Source organism: Xyrauchen texanus, chromosome 42, assembly GCF_025860055.1.
Source record: "Xyrauchen texanus isolate HMW12.3.18 chromosome 42, RBS_HiC_50CHRs, whole genome shotgun sequence".
Classification (NCBI taxonomy): domain Eukaryota; kingdom Metazoa; phylum Chordata; class Actinopteri; order Cypriniformes; family Catostomidae; genus Xyrauchen; species Xyrauchen texanus.
The window spans coordinates 21376801-21392370 of record NC_068317.1 but is presented as its reverse complement, the minus strand read 5'-3'; the positions used below and the strand labels follow the sequence as shown (position 1 = coordinate 21392370).

The window sequence follows — 15570 nt, the reverse complement described above, 5'->3', positions numbered from 1 at the left end:
TGAGAAGGGAGGGGAGAATAGCTCAAACACAGACACATTTATTGACAGTTCTGAATATGCGCCGAAGCACTCATGAACGATATGACACACTGAAGATGAATCATATGGATTATATACATACCTGACAACAGCTCTTTCAAAAAAAGTATCTAATATTCATTCAGTGAATACTTGGAAAAAAACTGAGAAATTCATCTTTTACCTCTTTTTTCCCACGTATTTGTCAATGTGTTCATTGTTGTTGAGGAAATTAGCTCATCAACCCTCGAGATCCCAAACACAGTACACAAGCTTCAATAGTAGGCAGGTAATTGGCCGATGCTGTGATTGGCTGTTGTTGTAAACAATCACGGGGTTGCTGCTGTAAACAATCAAGCTATGGGTTTGTTGTCATTTGTGCATTCAGTGAGAATTTTGGCAGTTTGCACGAATAAACCCCAGCCAATACAATGGCAAAATTAACGATAATACATTTAAATTTATATTTGATACATTTGGATACTGAAGCTGGGGTGGCAGATGGGTGGCAATGTTTTTTCCCCATGCCACCCCTAATGGATTGGTAGTAAATGGAGTAAATAACCAGCATTGGAATTGACATCCTAAATACATATATTTTTAAACATTAACATATTAATATTAAAAATATTTAACATTGCCTTTATTCTTGGAATGTGTAAATGTTTTTTTTTATACAAAATCAGATGAAAAGATGTCTGCATTTTACGATATTAGGAGAAATATCACGATCTCATATCACGCTTATATATTCAAAGCCTACATTGGCTGTTCACTACCACATTCAATTCAAGATCCTCCTCATCACATTTAAAGTGTTACATGGTCTTGTTCCTCCATACATTTCTAATCTCATTCATCCATACACCCCAGCTCGCTCACTTAGGTCCACGGACTCCAGACTACTACAGGTACCACGGTTGAAGCTTTCATCCTTCAGTGGCAGGGCTTTCTGTATCTCTGCACCCTCATTATGGAACTCCATTCCTCTTTCACTTCACAACCTCATGACCCTACAAGAATTCAAAACCCAACTCAAAACATATCTCTTGTTCAGTTGCTACTCCATGTGATATTGTTGTGTGAATTGTGTATAACCTTGTTATCTCTGTAATTGTGTCTCTCTGAATTGTAAAGTGACCTTACCCAGAAAGGTGCTATATAAAATAAACATGTATTATTATTATTATTACTATTATTATTATTATTATTATTATTATTATTATTATTATTATTATTATCTATACAGAAGTGCTTCTTCCACTACAAAGTCAAAATACAGATTGTTCTATGTATTTGATACATATTTGTTTAATCTCATTATTGATCAATCTCATCAGAATACTGTGTACTGTACATGATCTCTTATAGTCCTATGCTTGAACATATTTTGGGAGGTAACTATGATCATTTAAACCTCACTTATCAAATTTTAGAGTACATTGTTTTTATACATAAAAACAGTGAGATCAAATAAAAGTCGTGGGTTTTTTTACACAAAAGGCGCTGCACCAGCTTCAGCTTCAGAATAATGATGTCACCTGAACTCGAAGGAATGTCCCTGCGCATGCGCGGGAGGGAGAAGCGCGTGTGACATAAATAAAGCGTGCACTCAGCCCCAATATGCACTGGAAACTGGCGACAGATTCTGGGATTGCAAGAAATAATTTATTCCGAAAGAAATATGGGATATGTTACATAAACCTGTCTTAATTTATTATTCATGCTCTTAAAACTGCTAAATCACATTTGATATAGCCCCTTGAGATGCCCTTGTATCAGTTACAATCTTGCAAGCTAAATAAAGAACTGGTGTGTTAGACATGTCCACACACTGCCAGAAGATGGTGCTCTGTGAATGTGTACAGCGCCAGACTGTGCGTGTGTGTTTGGATGAAAGCTGGGATGGTGGTGATACAGAAAAGCATCTCTGCGCGAACCGCAGTTATTCAATCTATTAGCGCGTGCAGTCACTCGTCCTCAGCCGGTGCTTGTCCCTCTCCAAAACAACATTCAGAGAACACTTCAATTCCCTACCTTCAGCAGGGCATGAGTGCAGTTTCCTTATCCAGCTAAATTTCGGATTTAATACGGGGAGAGGAGAGCGTTGTTCCCTGGACATCATTTGGTGAGTGTACAAAATTATACACACTATTTTAGAGAATCTCAGTGTCTGTTGAAATGGCTTTTATTTTGGTTAAGATGGTGGAAAATATGTAAATTCGACAAAACCTGCCTCGATATAATGAATAAAGAAAAGAAGACCTAGGGTTGTTCAGCCTATTTCTCGATCAGTTTACCACGATATATTTCGGCAACGCAGTTCATTTGTAGAGAATGACCCAAATTTTAAATGGAAGGCATTAATAATATTAAAATGGAATACAGTTTTCCAATTTAAACACCTGAACGAAAGCTTATCGTCACATTCCAGGTAAATGTTGATTCACATAGTCAAAGTCACCTTTTCTGAAGCTAAAGTGCCCACATTTTCCTTAGTAAAATCACATGAAAGTGTTAGTTTATGCTTAAACACTTAACAAAGCTATACATACGATGACAACCACAATAAAAAGCTTTAAATACAAACAACAAACCAGCTGAAATATACATCTTGAACACCTGCTATGCCTTTCCCACCTTTTTCCCCTCAGGAGTTTGCATCCACTCCACAATAAGTTGACATTTTTCAAAGGTAGGCCCTACTCACTTTTCACCTTAAGAAGACTGTATAAGGTCCATACACTGTAAATGAGAATTTGGGATGAAATCCAAGCAGCTGTACATTGTTTCCTACTTTATTTAAAGTAACCCAACAGAGTTTCTGCTGAACAGACACAAATAATATAACATGTCAAGAAGTCTATATGTCCACCCACAGCTCAGTTTGGTATATGAGCTTGTGGCTGCTCTGCAACTATTACTTTGTCATACATTTACGAAAGGACTGCCTTTGAAGTGTCTTGCAAATGTATAAGTAATGTGAAAACCAATAACTTGGTCTGTCAGTCACATCAGGCAATATTTTGAATATAGGAAGTTTGCTGCTCTTTAATGATATGGGGATGTGGTTCATAGCTGTTTACACTAATCAAAAGGATTGTAGCCAAAGGACTTCATGTGAAAATCCACTTCAAATAATCCGCCTTATAGAGGCAATGTTATGCCCTGTGTGCCCATATGTCAAGATTGTTGTTATCAGCCATATCATACCTGTAGCTCAAGACTGGTTGTCCACTGATGCCAAGTAGGGTTGAGCATAGCCAGAACCTGGACTGGAGACCTCCTGGGAAAACTAAGGTTGCTGCTGGATAAGGTATTAGGGAGGCCAGCAGGGGGTGCTCACCCTGCAGTCTGTGTGGTTTCTAATGCCCAAGTATTGTGACAGGAACACTATACTCTAAAAAGGCACCGTCCTTCAGCTGAGAAATTAAACTGAGGTCCTGACTCTCTGTGGTCATTAAAAATCCCAGGACAGTTCTTGTAAAGAGTAGGGGTGTAACGCTAGTGTCCTGGCCAAATTCCCCCTTGGGCCCTTCTCAAGCATGGCCTTCTAATAATCCCCATCCATTAATTGGCTCTATAACTCTACTCTCTCCTCTCCACCAATAGCTGGTGTGTGGTAAACGTACTGGCGCACTATGGCTGCCATCACATCATCCAGGTGAATGCTGCACACTGGTGGTGTTTTGAGGATATTCCCCTGTTCACTGTGTAAAGCGCTTTGAGTGTAGTATCAGAAAAGCACTATATAAATGTAACATTCATTGTTGTTCACGAAGGCATTAATTGACATTTAGGTGTGAGTATTTTTACAGTGCTGGAAAGGAGGTGAGGCAGCTTTTCCATTAGAGGGGAATACTGTATTTATCCAGAGGGCTGATCTTTCTATGGGGTGCCTGCCTGATCACATCTGCGAATGAGCTCATTGACTGAGCGGTGTGCAGCAATAGATGGTGAGGGACAAGGATCAAAGGCGTGTAATGTAATCTACAGGGTGCTTGATGCTGTTCTCTGTAAATTTCATGGTTTTGCATGAAATGCATGATGCTTGTAGCATGCTGATGGGATCAAGGACGTTTAAAGCTGAGAGACCCTGTTTATCCACCATCTCCCTTATCTTGTTGTTTGTCAATAACTGAAAGTACACACATTTAAAGACGTAATAAATGGCTTCACTCAATTTTGCCTTTATTTTTTGAGCTGTGTCCGAAATCACTCACTTGTTCACTCATTCACTATTTCCTGTAGTGGATGTCAGTCAGTACACTATATCAGCAAAGATTGTACAAAATAATTGAGCGATTTTGAACACTGGGGTATACACAGTGTTGGAGAGAGCCCTGGAGCTGAAACAACTTTGGATAATTATAATAGTAATAATAGCAATACTTGTTTTTCTTTATAAAATGGTACACAATAAATCCTAATTCTGTTTGCATGTAAACTGTCATGAAATTGTTTATTTCCACAATGAGTAAAATGGTAATAAAAAACAAGATTAAACATATTTGAACAAGCATACATTGTTGTATTTCTTTTTTAATATCTTTAAATTCTATCCAAGCTGGGCTGCGTTTCTGGGCATAGAGAAGAGATGACCATGTGCGCATAGCACCCTCATGCAACCACAATACAGTACTAATGTTATTAATAGCATAACATCCATTGATTAGATGGATACATTACCTGATTGCAATTACCTAATATTTGAATCAGTATCCAAATTATTTCAAATTTGAGTTAACAATAATATTACCTCAGTGAATTAGTGAAGAAAGAAATCCCTTGGTATTAATGGCAGAAAAAAACACATAAATAATGACCTCATCATCTAAACAATTCAATCTGTAAAAACAAATCATAAATGTAAACATTTATCTGTATAATTTTGGCTTGCTATATTTTAATTTGTTATTTTTAATCAATTAATGATTTGTCAAAAAGTAAAGCACTACAGCGAATGCAGGGATGGCTGGCCATCGGGAACACCAGTAATCAAAATCTAAGGTACCATTCATTCTGATTATATAGCTTGGAAGAGCAAGGATATTTTTTTTTTTATATAACTCCGATTGTGTTTGGCAGAAAGAAGAAAGTCATATACACCTAGGATGGCTTTAGGGTGAGTAAATTATGGGATAATTTTCATTTTTTGGTAAACTAACACTTTAAAGGCTCTGTGCATTCTAAACAGTGTGAGGTCACTGTAAACCCTAATGCTCAAAATACTGCAATTAATAGTTTTGAGTAGAGAAAAATTAAATCATACAAATTAGTTCAAATAAATGTACCTATTTTGAACTTTCTTTTGTGTTCATAAGTGACATATTTTAAGTAACCTGACTAGTTTTATTTTCAGTTAATGAACTTGCCTCTTTACAGTAAATTTACAGGAAGTTAAATTTAACTGAAACTGGGAATGGTATTTCTATTTCTATTTTTTAAACCTGGGAGTTTATTAACTTAAATTTGATGTATCCGATTGCCTAACATTTTGAGTTCTAACTTATTATGGTTTACAGTGAGGAAAACATTGCATCATTCACAATGGTAATTACAGGCTTTTCAATCCACACAACACCATTCTAATTACATTGCTGTTAGTAACACCACCTATAGAAACTCTAATGTTTTGGCAGAAATATTGTATATATTTATAAAACATTTTAATGTAATTATAATTATATTAAATATTGTATATTAGAGGAATATAAATCACTTTTATGACAGTTGTTGTTATGCATGTGTAACCTTGGGCTAAATATAAAACAAAACCAACTACGCCACCTGGGTTACTTCTCCACCCAGGAAAGTATAAAACAAAACACAAAATACCCCAAAAAGAATCAAAGGATTACAAAAATAGGAAGGACCCTGCTGGTTCGGAGGGCGTCAAAGACAGAGACGTGACTTCCAAAAGTATACAAAGTTTATTTTGCACAGGAAACATTCATTTTAAAACATCCTAAAAATAGATCTCATATACAGTTTACCAATTAAATACCCACAGTTGATAAAAGACCGTAATTAATCCACTTTAGCCGAATAGACAAACCACACAACAATCAGTGAACAAAAAGTTATTAAAGCCAGTGAAAAATAAAGCACGATCAAAAGAAAGCAAAAACACTCCTCTTCGGCTAAGCCTCAATATCACAGGTCAGATAAATCACATGCGGACATACCATGGCAAACACAATTTTAATACCAAATAAAAGCAAAGAAAAGATTACATAAACATCAGAACGGACATGATATTTAACATCACAATTAATAATATTTAAGATCTTTCAGGCTGCTTTTACGGACCAAACTACTCGCGTGTTTAGTGTACTTTAATAGTCCATATAAAACACGCAGGTCCAATAATTCAACAACCTTCATACAGACCGATTAGAGCAGAAGCCGTGAAAGAGCTCGATCACTGCAACAGTTCGAAACCACAAACGTCCACTCACTGCAGCCAGCCGTGCAAACAGGACAAAACGCAACACCAATGAGTATAAAGCTTATGAAGAAAACAGCAGCTAGCGCTCTGGACCACACCTACAATAATAAAATAACAGCACAAATAGTGCATCAATTTCACAATATTTCCCCCCTCATAGAATATGAGAAAACCCCAATAAATTGTCTTACCTCATAGGTGAAAGATAGATTACAGTGCGCTTTATGCAACCTGCGCTCGCCACTTCACGCACACACACCTCTCTAATGACAACACATATTTAGAATATAATCTACAACTGAAAAAGAGCAATAAGTCAAACGACTCACCAGGGAATAGCCACAGGAAATATCACCATATAGCCCTCTGTTACACGCAGCACGGAGAAGAATGACAACGATGCATTTAAACCAACTCTTTATGAAGCCACCGGGACCCAACGAACCTCCTTAATTGAGCCACACAGGTGTGCTCAATGTCACGCCGTGGCTCAATGCCAGTAGGTGTATCTTCCCATTAAGAAACTACTTCTGAGCTAAGAGTCAAAAACAACTTAGAAACACTCAACCTGTCACATTCTACCCCCTAGTTTTTAAATTCGTCGACCCGACGAAATTAACTCCAAGGTCTAAAAAGAGTAGAAACCCCCTGAGCAACAATTACTTGCGAATTCACACTACCCCCTCTACCTCCCATTGTCTCTGGCAAATGATTGGCATTGGAATGGTAGCCTGCAGTTTTTCGGGTGGTCCGACGTAGCGATGCTTCTGCAGTAGTGGTGGTACCCTCGGATGCCACTGAGGGATTACGAAGCAAAGAATCATGGACCAGAGGAGGCTCAGGAACTCTACTAGATGACATGGGGACACCATGAGGGCTGTGGGGCAGGAGTGGGGCACAACTTGGAGGTGCCTGAACAGCAATGGGTACCATCACCGGAGGAGGAACTTCCCGCTCTGCCGACACCACTAACCACGTTTCATCCAATATATCGTCCTCTCCAGAGTCCACCGACGCTTGATCCGACTCTGAAAGGAGAGGGTTAAGAGGTTCTGCCCGATTCTGGCCAGCCGGTTGAGCTCTTAACAAAGTACGATGCACATGTCTAACTTTCTCCAAATCTTCAACAGGAGCAATAGTGTACACCGACCCGCCTAATGCCGGGGCTCGCAGCACTTTATAAAGAACAGAACCCCAGCGATCCTGGATCTTTGCCCGCCCTCGCACACAAAGGTCCGCAGATACACCAGCTGGCCTTGGCTCAAAGGATCATCCCGTACTCCCCGATCATGCCGCTCTTTTCTGCGTTCCGCTGCAATCTTCATGCGACTTCCAGCTCCATCAAAGGCCACTTGAAGTCTAGCTTGATGGTCATAAATCCAGTCATGGACACTGCCCTGAGTAGGAGTCTCAATTCTACCCAAGAGAAAGTCAACAGGCAATTGTGGATCTTGCCCAAACATTAAAATATATGGAGATTCACCGGTAGACTGGTGTGGAGTAGTGTTATAGGAGAAAACTACTTGAGGGAGATATGCTGCCCAGTTCTTCTTCTTGCAGGAAGGTAGAGTACGCAGCAGATTGTGCAGTGTGCGATTAAATCGCTCACATTGACCATTTCCAGTAGGATGGGCTGGGGTGGTCCGACTCCGTTCAATACCATACAATGCACACAACTGATGAATAAGGGTGCTTTCAAAGTTCCTCCCCTGATCCGAGTGGATACGACTGGGAACACCAAACTTGTAAAACCACTCATTAACCAACACCTTTGCCGCCGTAGAGGCTCTCTGGTCACGAGTAGGCACAGCCTGGGTGTATTTAGAAAACACATCCGTCAGGACAAGAACATTCTCCATTCCATTCTGTGATGGCTCAATCAAGGTGAAATCAATGGCCAGAACTTGATTAGGCTTTGAAGCCAATAAATGACCCATATAGGTCTGCACTCGAGGGAAGACATCCTTAGCAACAGTACAACGTTCACATTGGTGGCACCAACGCTTCACATCCTCACCCATACCTGGCCAGAAACACCTTTGTCTCACTAGCTCTGTTGTACGTTCCATGCCCTGATGGCCATGCTCATCATGAAGCTGCTGCATCACCATAGTCTTTAACGATGTCGGGAGCAAAAGCTGAAGAAAGGCCTCACCGCCCTGGGGATGGTAACACTGACAGTACAACACACCATCCTTCACCCGTAATCGTTTCCACTGCTTCAGGAGTTTACCTACATCTGCACACAATCCCTGCTGCTCTTCACGCGACGGGTATTTCCCTCTTCTCCACAGCTTCAGGAATTCTCCCAATGCTGCATCTGCCTCCTGTAGCCCATGTAAATCGGCAGCAGAATAGCCAGGGAAAGCAGTAATGGATGCTTGTACACCTCTTTGAGGTCAGATAGAAGCGACTTGTTGGAGGGGCTCTGGCAGGGAACTTCCCGGATTCATATATTCCAGCCCAAGTCCAGCAGGGTGCTGTCGGGAGAGTGCGTCAGCATTCCGATTACTCCGGCCAGAACGATACCTAATGCTGAAGTCAAAAGCAGCGAGTTGGGCAGCCCACCTCTGTTCTAAAGCACCAAGTTTAGCGGTATTGAGGTAACTCAGAGGATTATTATCCGTGTAGACCACACACTTGTGTCCAAGTAGATACTCGCGAAATTTCTCAGTCATTGCCCATTTAAGGGCAAGAAATTCCAGTTTCATGGAACTATAATTGGACATGTTCCTCTCCGACGGCCTTAAACCACGACTCGCATAGGCTAGTGGTCGAACTCTGCCCCCCTGTTCCTGTGACAGAACTGCTCCCAATCTGCTATAACTGGCATCCACTTCTAAGATAAATGGTAAAGAGAAGTCAGCATAAGCCAACAGGGGAGCACTCACCAACTGTTGCTTCAGGGTATCAAAACTCCGCTGACACTCCTCTGTCCAGACCTCCCGGCAAGACCGGGCTGGGCCCTTCCTCTTAGCTCCAGTCAGGTCAGCTACTAGGCGATGAAGCGGGCGGCCACTTTAGCAAAACCCTCCACAAACCGTCTGTAATAGCTTGCAAAGCCAAGAAACGACCGAAGTTCTGAAACCTGTTGTGGAGGCTGCCAATTAGCAACTGCCTCAATTTTCTTCGGATCGGTAGCCACCCCCTGGGCAGTAATCAAATGCCCCAAGTAGTTCACCTCAGACTGGAAGAACGAACATTTCTCCAATTTGGCCTTTAAGCCTTCTTGTTGTAGACGCTTCAGGACCACCTCCAGCTGCTGCAAGTGCTCAGACACTGTGGAAGAGAACACTATAACGTCATCCAGATAAAGCAACAAGGATTGAAAATGTTGCGAGCCAAACATGCGCTCCATCAGTCTCTGAAATGTACTAGGTGCATTGCACAGGCCGAAGGCCATCCTATTCCACTCGTATAACCCAAAAGGGGTGCAGAAGGCAGTCTTCATCCTGTCCTTCTCAGCCACAGGGACCTGATTGTAGCCACTAGCAAGATCCAGTGTAGTGAACCACCTGGCACCTGCGAGAGCATCTAAGGATTCCTCAATTCTAGGTAAAGGAAACAAATCTTTTCTGGTCTTACTGTTAAGTTGACGATAGTCAACACACATTCGCAGGCTACCATCCTTTTTCTTCACCAGGACAATGGGAGAGGCATAGGGGCTACTACTTTCTCTTATAATTTGAGTTTCCAGCAACTGATTAATATGAGCCTTAACGGCTTCATATTCTGAGGGCGGAATACGTCTATACCTCTGTCTAACTGGAACCTCATCAATCAAGGGAATATCGTGTGTGATCAAAGTAGTACAGCCCAAATCGCTGTCATGTGCTGAAAACACAGAAGAGTACTGGGATAGTAAAGCCCTGACCTCACACTGTTCTTCAGCGGTCATTGCAGACAGATCAACAGAATCGATCTTGTCTTGTATGGGACCTAGAGTCACCTGGGAAGAAACTGTGGCCTGCAAACTCAAGGGGACATCCTCTACACCTTGGGGTAAACTCACCACAGTTACTGGACTAATGGTACCAAGAACGGTTCGTGCATAGAGGTTAACATCCACTACTCCTACGTTAATTACTGGAATATAAGCCTGTCCACGAACTACTTTAACAATGGCAGGGGAAGCCAGAAGACCAGCTGCTAACCCACCACTAGAAGGCTCAAATACTACAGTCAATCCAGTGTGTTGCTGAGAACAAGTAGCTGCAATAAACTTCATGGTACCACCGGGCACACAAATACACCTGCCTCCTCGAACCCGAACTCGGGCAGAAGAATCTGAAGGGGCATGAACTTGAACTTGATGGCACTTCTGTAGGGCTTGTTGCCAAGGATTAGGGGTATGCTGCACTAAAGCAGTTTCAAAGAGAGTCGGCCCATATTGCCCAAACAATTCGTGATAACATTCTCGAATAACATTCATGCCCAAAATACCGGAGACCTGAGTAGAAGTACCTGGGGAATCTTTAACTATCAGCACGCCACGTTTAGGAATCACTTTACCAAAGACTTCCACATCCAGTTCTAAATAGCCTATGTATGGAATATCTAAGCCATTAGCAGCCTTAAGCTGCAACCAATGGCATGAGTGAAGTTTTTCCAAACCCCACGGCTCAAAGTTCTGCAGATAAAAACTTTCAGTCACCGTCAACACCATCGAACCAGTGTCTAACAAACAGGGGACTAGCACCCCACCAACATTAACCGTTACATGGGGGCATGGTGACAATAAAGGGGCCGTGTGCTCTACAACGGGAAAAACAGCATCGGAGCCCAACACATACCCTTCTGAACTGTGGCTCGGGAGCACAGAAGGTTCTAGTTTTCCTGAAAGGTAACAGAGGGCTGGAGCCTTAACACTTCGGGCTGAGGATGACGTAAGGGTGAGGGATTAACCCTCGATGACCAATTTTGAGAAGTACATTCACGGGCAAAATGGCCAGGCTGTTGGCACTTCCTACAGATAACTGCATTCCTATTAAAGGTACTTGAAGGCACTCTTGAGGCATTTTGAAGTGAAGCTACATTACGGGTTAACTGATCAAGCTGCTCTTGGTGCTTTTTGAGCATCTCTTTTAGCTCCGATAATTCAGAGCTTGAAGTTGGCGCTGACCCATAAACCCCATACTGCAGCCCAGAAGTAGAAGAGGTTGAAAAACTACGATCCCTGGTACACCTCAACATGCCCTCCCGTTCCCATCTAATGGCTTCCCCCCTAACATCAAGTAAGGTAGCCCTAGGGTTTTGGCGTACTAACTGTTTCAATTCCCTTCGAAGGGCAGAATCCAACACATACTCAACAAATTGGTCACGCAAAAGGACATCAGAATTGGGCATACCATTTGGAGCATTTTTAGTTACTTTGGACATCAAGCCAAAAAAACCGTGTGAAAATTCCTGAAGTGACTCCCCCTCTAGCTGTCGTCGAGAGAAGAAACTCTCCTGCAAAACAATATATGAATCCGGGCAGCCGTACAACTCAGTAAGTATTTGAATAACTTTATCTGGATCTTCCCGGTCTTCACTGGGCCTAAATTTTATTTCCTCCCTAGCTTCTCCCTCTAAATGGTCATACAGGAAGTGTGCTTTGTCAAAAGTGGATAAATGGCGAACACGCATACAGGCCTTCACTTCCTCTAGCCAATCAGCCAAAGAAATTCCGGTGCGGCCTCTAAAAACAGGACATTTCCTCTCCCTAGGGACATAAATTAACCTTTCGGTCACCACTGAATTACCATTGGAGAAAGACCTTGGGCCCATATCAGACGCCGCCCCCCTATGATTAAACTCAGAGGGCGCAACACTAGGACTTGCCTGGACCTCAGAACGTTCTTGCCGCAGGCGTTCATTATCAGCCTTAAGTTCGGCCACCAAGTCTCGCAATTGCTGCATCTCATCCTCCATAGTGACAGTCTAAATGACAGAAAAAAAACACAAGAGAGGAAAGTACAAGAATTCTAATGCGCTAGCTGCTGTTTTAAAAAAATATATTAATATCACAAAAAAACAAAAATAATAAAGTCACGTCTCTGCTTTACACGCCAATCGTACTCCTGCCGACTGCGCCAAGATTGTAACCTTGGGCTAAATATAAAACAAAACCAACTACGCCACCTGGGTTACTTCTCCACCCAGGAAAGTATAAAACAAAACACAAAATACCCCAAAAAGAATCAAACCCAAAAGGATTACAAAAATAGGAAGGACCCTGCTGGTTCGGAGGGCGTCAAAGACAGAGACGTGACTTCCAAAAGTATACAAAGTTTATTTTGCACAGGAAACATTCATTTTAAAACATCCTAAAAATAGATCTCATATACAGTTTACCAATTAAATACCCACAGTTGATAAAAGACCGTAATTAATCCACTTTAGCCGAATAGACAAACCACACAACAATCAGTGAACAAAAAGTTATTAAAGCCAGTGAAAAATAAAGCACGATCAAAAGAAAGCAAAAACACTCCTCTTCGGCTAAGCCTCAATATCACAGGTCAGATAAATCACATGCGGACATACCATGGCAAACACAATTTTAATACCAAATAAAAGCAAAGAAAAGATTACATAAACATCAGAACGGACATGATATTTAACATCACAATTAATAATATTTAAGATCTTTCAGGCTGCTTTTACGGACCAAACTACTCGCGTGTTTAGTGTACTTTAATAGTCCATATAAAACACGCAGGTCCAATAATTCAACAACCTTCATACAGACCGATTAGAGCAGAAGCCGTGAAAGAGCTCGATCACTGCAACAGTTCGAAACCGCAAACGTCCACTCACTGCAGCCAGCCGTGCAAACAGGACAAAACGCAACACCAATGAGTATAAAGCTTATGAAGAAAACAGCAGCTAGCGCTCTGGACCACACCTACAATAATAAAATAACAGCACAAATAGTGCATCAATTTCACAATATTTCCCCCCCTCATAGAATATGAGAAAACCCCAATAAATTGTCTTACCTCATAGGTGAAAGATAGATTACAGTGCGCTTTATGCAACCTGCGCTCGCCATTTCACGCACACACACCTCTCTAATGACAACACATATTTAGACTATAATCTACAACTGAAAAAGAGCAATAAGTCAAACGACTCACCAGGGAATAGCCACAGGAAATATCACCATATAGCCCTCTGTTACACGCAGCACGGAGAAGAATGACAACGATGCATTTAAACCAACTCTTTATAAAGCCACCGGGACCCAACGAACCTCCTTAATTGAGCCACACAGGTGTGCTCAATGTCGCGCTGTGGCTCAATGCCAGTAGGTGTATCTTCCCATTAAGAAACTACTTCTGAGCTAAGAGTCAAAAACAACTTAGAAACACTCAACCTGTCACACATGGTTACTGTTTTTCGTGACTAACCATCGTAATGAGAAGCATGGTTTTATCTATGGTTACATAATCTTATTAATACCACTGTTAAACTCTGATACAATGCAAGAACTGTGGTAAATTGTCCTAAGAGCAAGTGTAAAGAGAATGTAACAAGAGCTTTAAAGCCTGGACCCATTCATTAATGACGAAGCTATGAGTTTTTCACCCCTGTATGAGTTTCCCCACCCCTCTAGGCCTCTTAGGTCTTGCGTACGTGTTTGCCACTATAGGGCCGGGTACAAATATAGATTTTCCGCTTAATCATGATCTTCATTTGAACGATTGTGATGTTGATTCTTGAAATCCTAAGATCACTGTTTTATTCTATGCGCAGTCCTCTAAATTAATTGGAATTGAAAGCTTGTGTATCAGAATCGAGTTGGATCATGATACCGTGATGTATCCTGATAGATCGAATCGCAATATATTCAATTTTGGCTTGTATCGTATTGTGAAGTGGCTGGCGACAAACAGCCCAATGGCAGCAGCCAGAATTAAATAAATTATTGTTGTAATGAATGAAGCTGCAAACTGCACATTTCTCTCGCTCGTGCTCTTTCTATGAGACATTTTGGGATACACATCAAACCTCATTTTGAAAACTTGGATATTAGGGGTTGTATTAAACGTGCTTAACAATAAAGAGGACAAAATCATCTTTTAAAAATACCTCTAAATGACATTCACTGAATTAAAGGAAAAAAATCTATTTTATTAATTTGAATTCAGTAAAGAAATTCACAGCAAAAAATCCTATTGTTATCAAGAGTTGTTGTCTTGTTTTCCACTTAAAATTGTCTAAACATCCTTAAAACAAGATACATTTACTTTAGAGCAAATTACAATATATTTAGACTTGCTTTAAGAGAATGTATTAAATATAAGTGTATTTTGTATATAAGTGTATTTTTTCACTTTATTATACTTTTGTGAGTGCAGTAAAGACAAAATGTACTTCTATTTAAGATCTATTAAGATCTAAAAGCAAGTCTAAATATCTTATATGCTGCTTGTATTTTGAATATTATATTCAACATTCTCAGATAACAATTTTTTCTTCTGCAGTATAGCTGCTAAAGAAAATATATGTTGTTTTAAATGAGTTTTACATATTTATATTGGAAAGCAAGCCAAAACAAAAACAAATCAAAAACGTGTATTGTTGCAGTGTACTGTATAATGGCACATAGACTACCCTCTCTCTGTTCACTTCAATCCATCTTTAACTCTCGCAAAAAAAAGAACTCTTATTAATAAAGCTGTGTATTGCCAATATTCTTCATGATAAGAAATGCACAGTGACACATATATTATGATTCATGAGTCGCTACTCATCATGTTATAATCTAGATGCAGCAAGTACATGCTCGAGGGATGAGCCGCGACAGAGCGTGCCTCAGTCGGGTGCAGTTTCAGTCTCTACCCCTTTGATCGGGACACTCGCGAAACTCATGGAAGAGGGGCTGACCGCACAGAGAAATGCCAGTTTCAGAGTTTGTAGTTATTTACATGACCAGCTTCCTTATTATTTGAACATTAATAAAGCTATAATGCATTATATATAACTGCATTTAAGATGTAATGCCGGGATGATTGCTTTAAAGGGCTACGGCTCCACTTATTACACAATGAGAGTGCTTTTGTATTGACTTATTTTGTATTTTTGTATAATTCCCTTATACTTTGTGATCTACA

The 15570-nt window shown here is 40.7% G+C and overlaps 1 protein-coding gene across 1 annotated transcript in view; it reads left to right on the top strand.

The window, feature by feature from the left end:
- The first annotated feature begins 2006 nt into the window (after positions 1–2006).
- LOC127634829 (catenin delta-2-like) overlaps positions 2007–15570 on the top strand; it is a 422761-nt gene continuing 409197 nt past the window's right edge. Inside the window, exon 1 of the mRNA XM_052114524.1 lies at positions 2007–2146. The gene's annotated coding sequence lies outside the window, so the exon portion shown is untranslated. The remainder of the gene's footprint in view (positions 2147–15570) is intronic.